Source organism: Chrysochloris asiatica, unplaced genomic scaffold (genome assembly GCF_000296735.1).
Source record: "Chrysochloris asiatica unplaced genomic scaffold, ChrAsi1.0 scaffold00019, whole genome shotgun sequence".
Taxonomy (NCBI): Eukaryota; Metazoa; Chordata; class Mammalia; order Afrosoricida; family Chrysochloridae; genus Chrysochloris; species Chrysochloris asiatica.
In genome coordinates this window covers 24,202,913-24,219,599 of record NW_006408537.1, presented here as the reverse complement: position 1 = coordinate 24,219,599, position 16,687 = coordinate 24,202,913, and the positions used below count along the sequence as shown (strand labels likewise).

The 16,687-nt window shown below is 40.7% G+C and overlaps 1 pseudogene; it reads right to left on the bottom strand.

Moving 5' to 3' along the window:
* Positions 1-14,492: 14,492 nt before the first annotated feature.
* Positions 14,493-16,687, bottom strand: part of LOC102834509 — a 15,298-nt pseudogene continuing 13,103 nt past the window's right edge.

The window sequence follows — 16,687 nt, the reverse complement described above, 5'->3', positions numbered from 1 at the left end:
GTCTGTGGAGTGCAGCTCTAGACTTACAAAGTAGGTTGGTCTAAAGCTGTTGCAGTTGGAATACCGTAGTTGACAAAGGCAATGCTCTACATTTTACTTTAGTGAGTAGCATCTGGGATCCTAAACACTCATGAGTGGCCATGTAAGATGCAACTATTCTTCTCTCTTTGTGCAGAAGACAGAAGAGCAGTGACAACTGAAGATGCTTGGAATAAACTAGTCCAATTGTGACTAATGGAACACGTGAATATCAGTGTCCACGATTCAGAGACCAGAAGAACTAGGTGGTGTCTGGCTAGCACTAAAAACTACTGTGATAGGGATCACATTAAAAGGTCCCAGATAGAGTGGGAGAAAATGTGGGCAAAAAACTCAGAATTATAAAAAAGACTGGGCTTACTGGTCAGAAAGAGACTGGGGGAACCTGAGACTGATGCCTTCAGCACCTTCAGGTTTAGAATGAAACTTATCCTCCTGGCCCAAATTCCAATCAAGCAACAGATAGGTATATAGGGGGGACAACAATACTAGCTGCCAATCTTGGTTCATCATCAGTCCTGCAGATACATGAGTCAGAAGCCTCCGACCTGACATCTAACCCATGGACTTAGGGCTGATTATACCCCCTGGTTGTAGAGGCCAAGTGGCCAAATGGCAGCACTTAATATGCAAAAACAGCAGAATCAAAAGCAGTAATCAGAATAATCTGATAGCGTGGATTTACAGCATTGGTCCCTAGGAGCGAAATAATTGAGAACCCTACTACATATTTACTTGATCTTTACAAGCAAAAGAATTTGAGGTCAAGTGAATGTCATTCTAGCTTGAATCACCAGAATAAAGTTATGGCCTCTCAGTCAATTCCCAGACTTGAGCTAGTTTACAGACCCACAGACCCTTAAATGAAAAGAAAGCCAAGTCCCATTGAGGAACAGACTCACTGCACTGTCAGAAATGTATACTGTTAGTTCTTCCCCAAAGGGATCTCTGGCCTTTTACAAGAGTGACTGTTCACTGGGGAAAAGGAAATAATCAGACTTTTCAGGGATTGCTAGACAATGGCTCAGAATTGACACTAATTCCAGGAGTCACTGGACTCCCCAGGCAGAGTCGGGGAATATGGAGGTCAAGTTACTAATGCAGTCTTACCTAAAGTCCATCTCTTTGTGGGTCCAGTGGGTGCCTGAACTCATCCTGTAGTGATTTCCCCAGTTTCAGAATGCAAAATTGGAATAGACATATTCACCAACTTGCAGAACTACCACACTGGATCCCTGAAATGTGAAATAAGAGCTACTGTGGTAAGAAAAGTCAAGTGGAAGTCATTAGAACCGCCTCAGAGGTATAGCAACTCTCCAGCATTGTGTCATAATTTACTCAGCAGGGACCTTGATCACCTTTCCCTACCACAGAATCACACTGGTCCATTACACTGATTCCATTATGATTGGACCCTGTAAAGAAGAAGTATTATTAGCTCTAGACTTTTTGGTAAAATATCTAATTTCTGTTGTTAAGTGCCGTTGAGTCGGTTCTGACTCATAGTGACCTTGTATACAGTTTCTGAGGAGCAGATAAGTTTGAACCACCAACCTTACAGTTCAAATCAACCTTCTAGTCCAGGGCTTAATCCCACAGTGCCATACCAGGACTCCCCATCTGATTGCCAGAAGGTGGGAAATTAGCCTAACAAACATTCAAATGCCTTCCACTTCAGTGAAATTTCTAGGTGTTCAGTAATATGGAGCATGCTGACATATTCCTACTAAAGTAAAGGATAAGTTATTGCATCTGGCCCCTCCCACAATTAAAAAAGAGACACAACACCTGGTTGGCCTCTTTGGATTCTGGTGACAATATATTCCTCATTTACATTTGAGTATGCTACTCTGGCCTATTTATCAGTGGCTAGAAAAGCTGTTCGTTTTGAGTAGTACCCAGAACAAGAGAAAATTACACAACAGGCTCAAGCTTCTGTGAAAGCTACTTTGCCACTTGGACCCTATGGTCTAACTGATCCAATGGTGCTTGAGGTATCATTGGCAGACACAGTTTCAGGTTGGAGTCTTTGGCAGGCCCCTATCGGTGAATCACAACTCAGACCCTTAGTGTTTTAAGGCAAAGCTCTGCCATCCTCTGCAGTTTACCTCCCTCCTTTGGAGAAATAGCCTTTGGTTTACTGCTAGACTTTAGTAGAGACTGAATGCCTAGCCATGGGCCGTGAAGTCACCATAAGACCTGAGCTATCCATTATGAACTGGGTGTTGCCTGACTCACAGAGTCATACAGTTGGATATGCACAGCACCACTCCATCATTAAATGGCAATGCTACACAGGATACCCAGCTCAAGCAGGACCTGAAGATACAAGTAAGTTGCTTTGGGAGCAGCCCAAATGCCCACGATCTCCACTCCTGTCACATTACCTTATCTCTCCAAGTCTATGCCTGTCGTCTCATGGGATGTTCCTTATGATCAGTTGAGTGAGGAAGAGAAAACTCATGCTTGGTTTACAGATGATTCTGCACAATGTGCAGGCATCACTTGAAGTGGACACCAGCAGCACTACAGCCCCTCCTGGGTCCTCCCTGAAGGACACCAGTGAAGAGAAAGCCTTCCTGGACAGAACTTTGAGCAAGGCACATAGTTGTATAAACAAATGAAATGAAGCACCTAAAGTAATAAAGAGAAAATTTGAAATGACATATTGAAACAGCTTACTGTATACCTCGGAAAACTGACCAGAACAAAACACCCAAACAAAAGACCAAGTGACTTATGAGGGAAAGAATCATAGCTTCAATAATAATGCTTTATGCCAGAAGAAAGCAGAGCGAAATATTCAAGATAGTGAGGGAAAAAGGCTGTGAGGCAAGAATTTAATGAGGGTGAGTCAAAAATTATCTGCACTCTACTGTAGAATTTATTTTAGTCAACTTTTGTTGTTGTTGTTGTTATGTGCTGTGGAGTCGGTTCTGATTCATAGTGAACCTGTACAGGGTTTCTGAGGCTGTAAATCTTTATGGGAGCAGAAAGGCTCATCTTTCTCCCACGGAACAATTGGTAGTTTCGAACTGCCAACCTTGAGGTTAGTAACCACTATGTTTAGAAAAGACAAATACATCATTTTTTGACATAATAGTGCTCTGTTCATAGAATATAGTCTTTATGATATCAGTCTGTTGACATCTGAAGATATTTGCTGCATGGGCCAGTATGTATCATCTTCTGAAAGGTCAGAATGCATGTCTTACAGCTGCTGGATGCCACATTCACTTTATGTGCATTACATTAAGCTTGCTAATTGTTTTCTTGAAACCTTTTATAGCCTGACTGAGTTTTTGTCCACATAAAATAGTTCTGAAGCACAAGAACGCCCAAACCTGCAGATCATATCATTTGACCTAGCTCGATGATCAGTACCTGACTTGTTGTTATGTGCCATGGAGTCGGTTCCAACTCATAGCGACCCTGTACAGGGTTTCTGAGTCTGTAACTCCACTAGAGGAAGATTGAAAAAAAGCAATTTTTGATAAAGGAGACAAGTGCAAATTGCTACAATTTGATGAACTTGACTTATAGATGTAGTAGCTCAAAATACCAACTGATAGGGAAAGTCTTCACAGCAAGTATCAGTCCTTTCCCCTCTGTATACAGGGTTGATAGGGATGGGCAACTTAGACGTTGGCTACCTAAAATGAGGGGGTAATAAAGGCACAAAGCGATTAGCTTACAAGATTTTAAGAGGGAGGTTAGTTTAAGAGAGTATGGGGGAAGGTAGTGTCCCCAGTGAATAGTTTTCATCTTGTCTGGTGAAAAGAGATGGTGACAAGGGTCTTATTTAATAGTGAGTAATTGTTATCATTCTGACCCATAGCGACCATGTACAGGGTTTCCGATGGGTCGGAACTGACTCGACGGCACTTAACAACAACAACAACAACAATTGTTATCATGGAGTCCTTGTGTGGCTCTGTGTGCTAATGTGTCAGACTGCAAAGTCGTTTGAACTGCAACGTCCGTGGTTCAAGCTCACCACCTGCTCCTTGGAAACCCTATAGAGGGTCACTATGAGTTGGAATCAACTCAATGGCAGTTAACAACAACAACAACCACAATTGTTATGACTAATTGTGAATGCCACAACTGTAAAGGTAGAAGTCTTGTAACAAAAACAGGGAGTAGTTAATCTTACAGTTCAGGAACAGAGGATCCTAGGACCATCAAGGGAGTAGAGCATGAGTGGAATGTGGGACCCTAGCCAGAGAAGCTTGACACCAGAATTGGAGGCAGAGATGAGGACATAGAGTTAGAGAGCAGCTGAGGACGATAGACTCATGGAAAGAGATTGACTTTGTGCTGGTAGCCAGTAGGCAGGGTTGCAAACTGTGTCCTTTGGTTGTTTAAATTATTATATATTCCTGAGTGTTTTTGTGTATACTCCCTCCCCCCCCTGCCAAAAACAAAACCAAAAACCAGAGGGAATAGAAGTAAATACTGTTGAATGATGATGCACGGAGTAGATTGTAATCATTGCAATGAAACGCGGTATAAAACCAATGTTCTCCCATGTAAACTCTCACTCAATTCACAATCAAACTTTTAAAAAATATATTTCTGAAGGATGCACAAAAGACTGGCAATATTGTTTGCTTTGAGGAAGGGTAACTGGTAGCCTATGGGGGACTGCAATAGTTCTTTTATAATTCTGTACAATATCAAAGGCTTAGATCCCACCATTAGGATGACTACAAAGGAGACCCCAAACCTACTCCTGATCCTGGGAAGATCCTGAACTTGGACATAGGAACACTCCTAGTCTCACCACAACAGTCAGCTCAAGATACTAATCAATCCTGTGATGGAATTAATAAATTAGTCATTTATTAATAAGGAATAAATTAGTAATTTATAAAATTGGAACTGTTGGTACATTTTCTTTTCCCTGGGAGAACATGAGGAGTAAACCCACCCTTCCTCACATCCTTCTTTATTGCAGTCACCAAGGTTCCAATTATTTCCCCTTACCCAATACCATACATTTACTTGCCCTAAAACTTCTTTCACTGTGCCCTCTGGAATTCAGTTAGTTATCAGGGAAATTGTCTGTATTTTCAACCTTTCTCAGAAAGTCACTGTATTTTCATACTTTTACTGAAACTAGCACAATGCCTTGTATCCAAGTCTCTCAGGAGTTAGCAGTTTTTCTTCTCAGAACCCTAAGACCATAGGGTCTGGGGAGAGAGTACGTGTCCTCATTATAGCTTCTAGACTATGTTTCTTGAAGTGTGGACTACAGACCTACAATAACTCACCCAGGAGCTTGATGGAAGTACAGAATCTCAATTCCCACCTGAGGACTATTAAATCAGAATTTGTATTTTAATAAGATCCCCACATACTTGCATTTCCACCACAATCTTACTTTCAAGAAACTCTCAGGATATGAAGTTGGCTAAACTATACCAGACGTCACCTCTGGTCACCTCCAATAACTTCTTCTTGCCTCTCCCACTTCGTATCTTAGCTACACCCAGGGTCTCCTCTTGTCATTCCTAAGCACATTTTTTGGCATCAGGGCCTCTTTACTTACTGCCCTCACTGCTTGGGAAACTCTTACTTCCATAAGGTACTCACGGCTCTACTCAAATTCATTTATCAGTGAGGATTCTTGATCACCATGTATAAAACAGGCTTTGTCTATACCCCAGGAAAAACTATTGCCTACATTATTTGTCTTAAAAGAGCTTTGATACATGAGGGAGCTTCAAAAAGTTTATGGAAAAATTCCATTATTTTTTAATTCAATCCATCCATGAACTTTTGAAGTCCCTTGTATTATGTATTATGTATATTACATGTTATAGTGGATTCCTAGTGTGCCACTGTAGGAAAAGCACTTGACTGCTAACTCCAAGGTCAGTGGCTCACACCAGCCACTTCTCAGAAATCCTATACAAGGTCGCTGTAAGTTGGAATTGACTTGATGGCATTCAATAACAACAACATATGTTATATAACACATCTGTCTGTTTTATTCATTTATTATCAGTATCTTCCCAACCCACATGGATGCAAACTAAAATGAGTGTACCATGTCATCAGCAACTTCTATTTTGTTCCGCATGGAAAACATTAGCTGAATATTGAAGATGTTCTATAAACCTTTTTAGGGTTTTCTAAAAAGGTAATGAATGAGAAGCAGTGGGGAAAGAAGAATTCCTTTCGAATTCAGAACCAGGTGAAGTCATTGTGTATTCAAAAACAAATTAATTAGGAGGAAGTGGCAAGATGGCAGACTAGGCAGAAAGGCCCTCTACAACAAAGATAAACCAAATCAAATGGTTGTAGATGATAGTGCTGGAACTCTGAGCTTCAGATGAAGGACTAGAGAATGGATTGAATTCTTCCTAGAAGAATTCAAGAATTCTTACTAGGAGAAAGAGCAGAGCAGACATGGGGTGGGGGTGGGGGGTGCCCAAGAAGCAATTGGTAATGGCCAACCAAATGGGCACAGTCATTTTGAGCTTTTGTGAGTGGCTTCAGAGACAAAAATAATATATTGGCATTGCAGAATCATACCAGTGGATCACAGAGATAAAGGTGTAGTGTTTTTCTTGCTCCCTACACTCCCCTGGTGACCAGAGGCAATGCCACCACCACCCCCAACACACACACATCCCACCCCCAGGGAAGCTCCTGCTATTCTAGTGATCAGGGCCTCATGGAAGGGATTGCAGAAGTTGTCAGCCTCATTAAAGAAGGGGAAACTATTTTCATTAATCCTATTTAGGCCGGCTGTGCTCTAAATCTACAGCATTAGACCTGGCCAGTCCTGGATTAGCCTTCACTAGGAGTCCTGGTGTGGCACAGTAAGTTAATGTGCTGAACAGCAAAGTCAGTTCAAACTGCAAGGATGGCAGTTCAAGCTCACCAGTCGCTCCTTGGAAACCCTACACAGGGTTGCTATGGATCGAACTGACTAGACAGCACTTAACAACAACAAGAAGGAGAAGCCACTGAACAAAACTCATGAGAGAGGAAAGAAAAGGGAAAAGAGATTGGTAATTTGTGCCTGCTGGTCAGGCACTGCATGGCCATCTTGAACTTTTGTGGACAACTTTGAAGGCAAGAGGGCAGTAGGTGAAACAGAGGCATAATGCTTATTGGTGGAGAAAAAAGAGCAGAATTTTTTATTGTGTCCCACATTACCCTAGTGACCAGAGGTGTGGCCAGCTCCCTCCCATGTACACTCCCAGGGAAGCTTCTGCTCTCTGGGCTGCCAAAGTGTGTGGGGAGCTTGCAGCTACAACATTGGCACCTGAAATCAGCTGTGGCCTGTTCTAGGCCTGCAGAGCCAGCTCTGGTCAGTCCTGAACTATCAGGACTTCTCACCCTTGACTCCTCTCCAGGATGGAAATACACTGATCTCCTGGTTGCTTTGCATCTACATGAACTACTTCTGGATAGGGTGCCCAGACAGACAACACCTAGGCCTACAGGAACTCCATCTAGGGTTGAGTACTACTATCTCATACCTTATCCAGCCACAAGATGAGGTCCTTGACCTTACAATCATTGCTGTGCCTGAGCCCATCGCTGCTGCCACTTTGCCAATCCATTTTCATTGGGTATCTTCTTGTTTTTCTCCCACCCTCCACCTTACCAAACATGATATCCTTCTCCAGTGACTGGTCCCTCCTGATAATATGTCTAAAGCAAAAGAGATGAAGTTTGACCATGCTGGCTTCCAAGGAGCATTGTGGATGTACTTCTTACAACACAGACTGGGTTGTTGTTTTGGCGTTCAATGGTACATTTAATATTCTACTCCAACACTGTAACTCAAATGCATGAATTCTTCTATGGTCTTCCTTATTCACTGTCCAGCTTTCACATGCGTATGAGGTTATTGAAAATACCACAGCTTGGGTCAGTCACACCTTAGTCCTCAAACTGACATCTTTGCTATTCAACATTTAAAGAGTTCTTGTGCAGCAGATTTGCTTAATGCAATACGTCGTTTAATTTCTAAACTGCTGTTTCCATGAGTGTTGATGATTGATCCGAGCAAAACGAAGTCTTTGACAACTTCAATCCTTTCTCTATTTATATGGATGTTGTTTATTGGTCCGGTGGTGAGGATTTTTGTTTTCTTTACATTGAGATGCAAACCATACCAGTGGCTGTGGTCATTGATCTTCATCAATAAATATTTTAAGTCCTCTTCACTTTCAGCAAGCAAGGTTGTATCATGTGCATATCACAGGTTGTTAATGAATCTTCCTCCCATCCTGATGCCATGTTTTTCTTCATATAACCCAGCTACTTGGATTATTTGCTCAGCATACAGATTGAATAAATATGGTGAAAGAATACAACCCTGGCACACACCTTTCCTAAGTTTAAACCATTCAGTGTCCCCTTGCTATGTTCAAACAACTGCCTCTTGGTGTATTTTATGTTCCTCATGAGCACAATTAAATGTTTGGGAATACTCATACTTCACAATGTTGTCCACAGCTTGTCATGAGCCACACAATCTAAAGCCTTTACATAGTCAATAAAGCACAGGTAGACATCTCTCTGGTATTCTCTGCTTTCAGCAAAGATCCATCTTATGTCAGTAATAATAACCCTCATTTCATATCCTCTTCTGAATCTGGCTTTAGCCTCTGGAAGTTCTCTGTCAATGTATGATTGCAGCCATTTTTGGATCGCATGAAATATCAATGATATGGTCTAATGATTTTCTCACTCTGTTGGGTCACCTATCTTTGGAATGGACACAAATACAGATGGGCACCTCCATTGCCACATCAGTTTGTTGAAATATTTCAATTTGTATTCCATTGATTCCTGGGATCTTTGCCAATTACTTCAATGCACCTTGGACTTCTTCCTTCAGGATCATTGGCTGTTGATCATATGCACCTCTTGAAATGGTTGAACACTGACCATTTATTTTTGGTACAATGACTTTGTGTAATACTTCCATCTTCTTATGATGCTTTCTGCATCATTCAATAATTTGTCCATAGAATCTTTCAATACTGCAAGTTGAGATTCGAATTGTTTCTTCAACTCTCTCAACTTGAGAAATATTGAGCATTTACTTCCCTTTTGGTTTTCTAACTCCAGATCTTTGCATAATTTATTATAATATGTAACTCTGTCTTCTCAAGCTAACCTTTGAAATTATCTGTTCAGCTCTTATACCTCCTTACTTTTTCCATTTGCTTTAGCATCTCTATGCGGGAGAGTAAGTTTCAAAGTCTCTTTTGACATCTATTTTGGTCTTTTCCTTCTTTCTTGTCTTCTTAATAATCTTTTGCTTTCTTCCTATATGATGTTCTTGATGTCATCCCACAACTCTTCTGGTCCTCAGTGTTTAATATCTAATGCATCAAATCTGTTCTTCAGATGATCTCTAAATTCAGGTGCGATATATTCAAAGTCATATTTTGGCTCTTGTGGAATTGTTTTAATTTTCTTCAGCTTCAGCCTGAATTTACATATTAGTAATCGATGGTCTGTTCCACAGTCTGCCCCTGGCCTTGTGTTGGCTGATGGTATAGAGCTTTCCCACCATCTCTTATCACAGATGTAGTCAGTTTGATTCCTGTGTATTCCATCTGGTGAGGTCCATGTGTATAGTCATCTTTTATGATGTTTGAAAAAGGTATTTACAATGAAGTCATTGGTGTTGCAAAATCCAATCATGGATCTCCAACATTGTTTCTATCACTAAGGCCATATTTCCCAACCCCTGAACCTTCCTCTTTATTACAACTTTTGCATTCCAATCTCTAGTAATTATCAATACATCTTGATTGCATGTTTGATCAATCTCAGACTGAAGAAGTTGGTAGAATTCTTCAATTTCATCATCACTGGCTTTAGTGGTTGGCGCATAAGCCACCACAGTATGACAAACTGACAAACGAATGGTGGTGAGGTACAGTTAAATGACCTTCAAACATCTAACTCCTCCCCACACTTCTCCCATGTTTCTTATAAAAAGATGTTGTTGTTGTTGTTAAGTGCTGTCGAGTTGATTCCAACCCATAGCAATGCTATATAGGGTTTCCAAGGAGCAGCTGGTGAGCTTGAACCACCAACCTTGAAGTTCAAACGACTTTGCAGTTTGACGCATTAGCCCACAGCACCACACCAGGAGATATATATATGTATATGAAAAAGGAAAGGTATGCAATAAAGTTCAGGCTCCTTATGTAGCATAGAGTCTGAAGTTCTCCATACAATATGGACCCTGCTTGTATCTCCAGCCACGTATCTTTCTTTTATTATTCTAGCAACTCACAAGCTTAGTATGCTGCTCCTATGCCAGTTACCATCAAGTTATTGCTAACTCATGACTACCGCACGCATGTCAGAGCAGAACTGTGCTACTACATATGGGTTTCAGTGCTGGCAGTCCTTTGGAAGTAGATCACCAGGACTTTCTTCTGAGTCAACACTGGTTGGTTGGTTATATGCCATGGAGTCAGTTCCAACTCATAGCAAACTTTATATAGTTTCTGAGGCTATAAATCTTTACAGGAGTCAACTCTAGATGGAATCAAACTTTCAACCTTTCAGTCAGTTGCCAAGAACTTAAGGAATAGCCCCATGCTTTTTCTTATGTTTGGAACACCCTTGTATACTCCATATTATCTGTTTCTTTGAGTAAGCATTCTATCTCCAGGTTGGGCTCAGTGCCTTCCCATATTCATTATCTTCTGTGCATACATCTGTCAAAGCATCAGCTGTATTGTATTGGAATTCGATCCTTATAAGTAAGTTCTTGCCCTTAGTCTGTCAGCTTCCTTGCTGGCAGATGTTGAGTCTTACCTTGCTATCTCCAGTATCAGGCACAAGATCTGACACATAAAAAAGTGTTCAACAAATAGCTATTAAACTGAACTGGTAATTGAATGACTATATTAGCGCTGAGAAAACCCAGTGAAACAATGCATGTTTTTTTCCTGACCTTTTACAGGAATAAAACTACTACAATTAGAAGTCTACCAGATATTTTCACATGTAAGACTGTTTTATAATTATGCATTGGCTACTGCTTGCTTAGGATCAGATTAGGGTTAAACAAGAGTTAACACCATGATCAGGGTTAGCCAGAGTGTGGTCCTTCTTTAGCAATAATAGACAATTACAGTTATAAATTTGGTTTCTAGGGAAAGAGGACACTGGTGCTGCACTATACGAGAGGACTTCAAAAAATTCATAGAAAAATTCATTATCTTACCATTCCAATTTTCCATGAAAATTTGAAGTCCCTATATTGCTATAAAGGAGCTCTGGTAGCGTAGTGATTATGAATCAGTCTGCGAACCGTAAGGTCAGCAGTTCGAAACTACCAGCTGTTCCATGGGAGAAAGATGAGGCTTTCTGCTCCTGTAAAGATTTACAGCCTCAGAAACCCTGTACACGGTCGCTATAAGTCGGAACCAACTTCATGGCACATAACAACAACAACATATCGCTATAGGAATATATTTGTGTGAGAACATATATGAATGTATGGTATTTCCCCCTCAGGATGAAAATAGCTTCATGGAAGATAGAGGTCATTAATAAAGATAAAAAATTTTCATAAACCCATAACAGTGTCTTTAAAATGAATAGAAAGCATCAATGACAGACAAGATAAAATTGATCCAAATTGTCCTGTAGCCATTTACTATCTATTTTGGAAGGTAGGAAATCAATACTTGGCATATTGTATTTTCTACAAAGACACTGAAGCCTTAAATTTCTTTACCATGATTTCCCTATATCTGTTTTATTCTTAAGTTACACAATTTAAAATTATTGTTCTGAGAAGTGGTTTCACATTTTCCCAATGAAAAATAAAAAGTGAGGTCTTAAAACAGAAATAAAACCTCCATAATGTCTCTTTAAATTTTTTACTGTTCCCACCAGCAACTTGTGGTTAATGGATTGCATGTTTAGCATTAATCTCCGTGTTTAAAGAGATCTCTGGTTGCCTAACACAGTTTTATTATTCCTCTTAGTAACTTACCCGAATTACTAAAATGCCACCATTATTAAAAACATCTCAAGTCTTCTCTTGTCTTCTTTATTCCTAGTATAATTTTATAAAACTGAATGCATAAAATAGCTAACATTTCCTTATTTTTTATTTCTTGAAATTAGACCATTTTACATCCTAGGAAGAAAATGTCTTTGAAAGATATACACTTGGATAATAATTGGCAACATTATTTGTCTTCAAAAGTTATTGGAAGGAAGGAGCACATTATAATTTTTCCTTCTTTCAAAAACAAAAAAGACACATTAGAACTTCATAGCTTGTCACCTCACCATATCAAATGTGAAAGTAAGAAAAGCTACACAACCTGTCACTATGGTTTTTCATAGTTGTTGTTAGATGCCCATGGAGTTGGTTCCGACTCATAGTGACACTATGCACAACAAAATGAAACAACTCTGGGTGCCTGGTCCTGCCTCATCCTCATAATCATGGTTAAACTTGAGCCAATTGCTGCTGCCACTGTGACAATCCATCTTGTTGGGGGTCTTCCTCTTTTTCACTGACCCTCCACTTTACCAAGCCAGATGCCCTTCTTCAGTGACTGGTTTCTTCTGATAACATGTCAGAAGTATAAGAGAAGTCTCACCAACTCGGCTTCTAAGGAGGATTCTGGCTTTAATTCTCCCAACACAGATATGTTTGTTCTCCTAGCAATCCATGTTACTTTTAATATTCTTCTCCAACACTATTTATTACTCAAATGCAGCATTTTTTTCTACTGTCTTCCTTATTCATTGTCCAGCTTTCACAAGCTTATGGGGCTATTGAAAATACTATAGCATCAGGCACACGTTAGTCTGCAAACTGACACCTTTGCTCTTGAACACTTTCAAGAGGACTTGTGGAGTAGATTTTCTTAGTGGGATATGTCATTTGATTTTTTGACTGCTGCTTCCATAAGTGTTGGTTGTCAATAAAGCAAAATGAAGTCTTTGACAATTTCTATCTTTGTCTCCATTTATCTTGATATTATATACTGGTCCAATAGAGAGGATTTTGTTTTCTTTAAATTGAGGTGCAACCCATATTGAAAGATGTGATCTTTGATCATCATTGTAAGTATTTTAAGTCCTTTTCACTTTCAGTAAGCAAGGTTATATCATTTACACATCTTAGTAAAAATAATGAGTCTTTTTCCAATTCTGATGCCGTAATCTGCTTCATATAAACCAATTTCTCGGATTATTTTCTAAGCATACAGACTAAATAAGTATGATGAAAGAATACAACCCTGGTGCACACCTTTTCTAATTTTAAACCATTTAGTGTCCCCTTATTCTGTTCAAATGACTGCCTGTTGATCTATGTATAAGTTTCTCATGAGCACAACTAAGTGTTCTGGAATACCCATTCTTTGTGATGTTATCCATAACTTGTCATGATCCACACAGTTCACAGCCATTGCACAGTCAATAAAGCACAGGTAAACATCTTTCTGGTATTCTGTACTTTCCACCAAGATACATTAGCAATGGTATCCCTTGTTGCAGGTCTTTGTCTGAGTCCAGCTTGAACATTGGTCAGTTCCCTGGCAATGCACTACTGCAGCCAATTTTGAATTATCATCAGCAAAATATGCATGCTTGCGATATGAATGATATTACCCGATGATTTCTGCACTCCGTTGGGTCACCTCTCTTTGGAAAGGTCACAAATATGGATCTCTAACAATCACTTGACCAGGTAGCTGTCTTTCAAACTTCTTAGCATAGATTAGTGAGTGCCACATCAGTTTGTTGAAAGATTTCAATGTGTATTCCATCAATTCCTAAAGGACTTGTTCTTTGCCAATGCTTTCAGTGTACCTTGAACTTCTTCCTTCAGGATCATTGGGTCTTGACCATATGCTACTTCTTGAAATAGTTGAACATCAACCGTTTTTCTTGGTACACATTTTTCTTGGCACAGTATATATATATATAGGTACTCTGTGTATTCCTTCCATGTTCTCTTTTTTTTCCCCTAGACTTTAAAGCTTTTATTATCTTCCATGGGTGACCACAGAGCAACATTTCCTTCCCAGCCATCTGCTGAACTAACCTGGAGTGGCATAGAAAGCTGGACTCCCCCATGTGTTCGGTCCCTTAGAAGGGAGAAAGGGAGGGAAGAGCAATGATCAATGTGCATCTCTCTCTCTACCCTCTCATAGCCTACAGACTGCTCATGCTAAGAACAATGAGAACAGCAATTTAAGATGGTATCTGATTCAAGGTCCGGGTCTTTAGAAAATGGAAAGGTCTTTCTAGAAGTGCTAGAATTAAGCAATAAAGATTTGATTGATTTTCAAAGATGGCTCTACAGTGAAAACAAAATAAAGACTGCTGATGAGCTCTGCCTTCCATGCCTGTGACTCCCCTCCACCCAAAGGAAGCAACGTTAGAGGTTGGCTGGTTACAGGTAGCAGGTTCCGATTCCATCAGCACTGGGGAGGTTTAGCTGAGTCTAGAGGCCCAGCCCGGGGTTCCTCGTTGGGGGCCAGCTCCCCTGAGTCCAGGATGAATAACCCATATAGATTCAGGTGCGTGTCCACTTCGAAGGAGGCACGAGGCAATTCTGTGAAAGTTTTGGCATCCAGAATAAGTGGGAAAGGCGGTTTCTGAGGATCGATGGAGACAATGACAAATAATTCCCTAATCCTCAACCACGGCGCCTGGTGTGGGCACGAATAGGGGCTCCGCCCACTAATAGTGCTCCTCTCCCCATTTGAAAGGATGTCTTTGTGATGACATCGAATTTCAGTATCTTGGAGGGGACTCCAATGAACTTCTGCAGCAAAGCCGTATCGGTATGGTTTCCTATTGTGAGCGTAGTTGATCTGAGGTAGCTCTGAGCCTTCATAAAGCAATTCCAGCTGGCAGTAGACTAGGTCATCTTTTTCCTTCAGGTCTGCTGGCTGTGGTAGAACACCAGTTTGATGAAATCTGAGCCTACCTCCGCATCCTTGTTCACGCGGAGTGGCAGGGCGAACCTCTTGAGGGTGGGTATGGAGGTGAGCCTGGAGTTCTCAGCGAAGTCCTGGTTCAGGTTGGCCAAGTAGAAGAGCTCGGAGAGACTGCTGTCCTTTTAGGCGATGATGTCAAACACTTTGCAGTCGTCTTCCTCTTGGGCTTTGACGTGATGAAGACGACAATGGAGTAGGTGTAGTTCTGGGTCACCACAGGCTTCCTAGTCCTCTGGTCAATGTTGTAGATGTGAGTCTTGTCCTCCCATCTCACCTCTCGGATGTATGCAATCACCCTTGAGAATATCCAACTTGAAGGGTTGCTTGAGGAAAAGGAGGAAGTTCTCGGTGAGGTAGAAGCTGTCTTATAGTAGCTCCGTGACATCAGGGAGCTGGAAGGGATGGAGCACACCACCTCTGTGCGCTTCAAGGAGCGCTTCTTCTTCTTGTCCTCTGGTGCTGTGGCAGGGATCTTGAATACCACGTATTTCGTTTTCCCCTTGTCCATAATGGAAGTGCCCATGTTGAGGACATTGCCGGATGCATCATAATGAGGATGCGATGTTGCTAGATTCACAGCCCCGTATTTACGATAATCGACCTTCTCCAGGGTTTCCAGAGACTGGGTTGATTTTCCTGATGTAATTGGTCTCTGTGGTCGCATAGAAGTCTTCTTCACACTTCATGATGTTAATAAGGCAGTTGTCTGTGAAATCTGGGGTGGTGTGGGACAAGTAGGAAAAAGCTCATGTTGAGTTTGCTCAGAAATGAGTCAGCTGTGACAACATGGCAGCCAATGGATCCCTCCCAGGCTCTAACCACCGAGAGCCAGCAGGAACTGGTGGGCGTTCTGAGGTATTTCCAGACGTCTGCAGAAATCATGCATATACCATAATGGCTCCCAAGACCAGTAAAACAGTGAATCCCAACTACTGGAACGAATATGAGTCCACACTGGTATCTTCAAATGTGCCAAGGCAACTAGTATAAAAAACGAAAAGAAAACAAATTTCCAAAACCAAGTACATGAGTTCATCAATCATTCTTAATTTGATCAGGAGGCAAACATTAAGCAGGAAGAATGAAAAATCAAAGGAGCTCCCTTCCATGTCTTTTGATGCTTTCTGCATCATTCAATATTTTGCCTATATAAATACTGCAAGTTGAAGCTTGAATTTTTTCTTCAGTTCTTTCAGTTTGAGAAATGCTGAGCATTTACTTCCCTTTGGGTTTTCTAACTCCAGGCCTTTGCACATTTCATTATAATACTTGACTGTCTTCTTGAGCTGCCCTTTGAAATTTTTTACTCAGCTCTATTACCTCCTCATTTCTTCCATTTGCTCTAGCATCTCTATGCTGAAGTGAAAATTTCAGAGTATCTTCTGATATCTATTTTGTTATTTTCCCTTTTCTTGTCTTCTTAATAAACTTTTGTTTTCTTCCTGTGTGATGCTCTTGATGTCATCCCACATCTCTTCTGGTCTTTGGCCTTTAGTATCTAACACGTCAAATATATTCATGAGATGATTTCTAAATTCAGGTGAGATATGTCCAAGGTCATATATTGGCTCTCAAGGACTTGTTTTAGTTTTCTTCAACTATTTGCATATGAGCAATTAATGGTCTGTTTCACAGTCTATCCATGCCTTATTTTGGCTGATGATATTGAG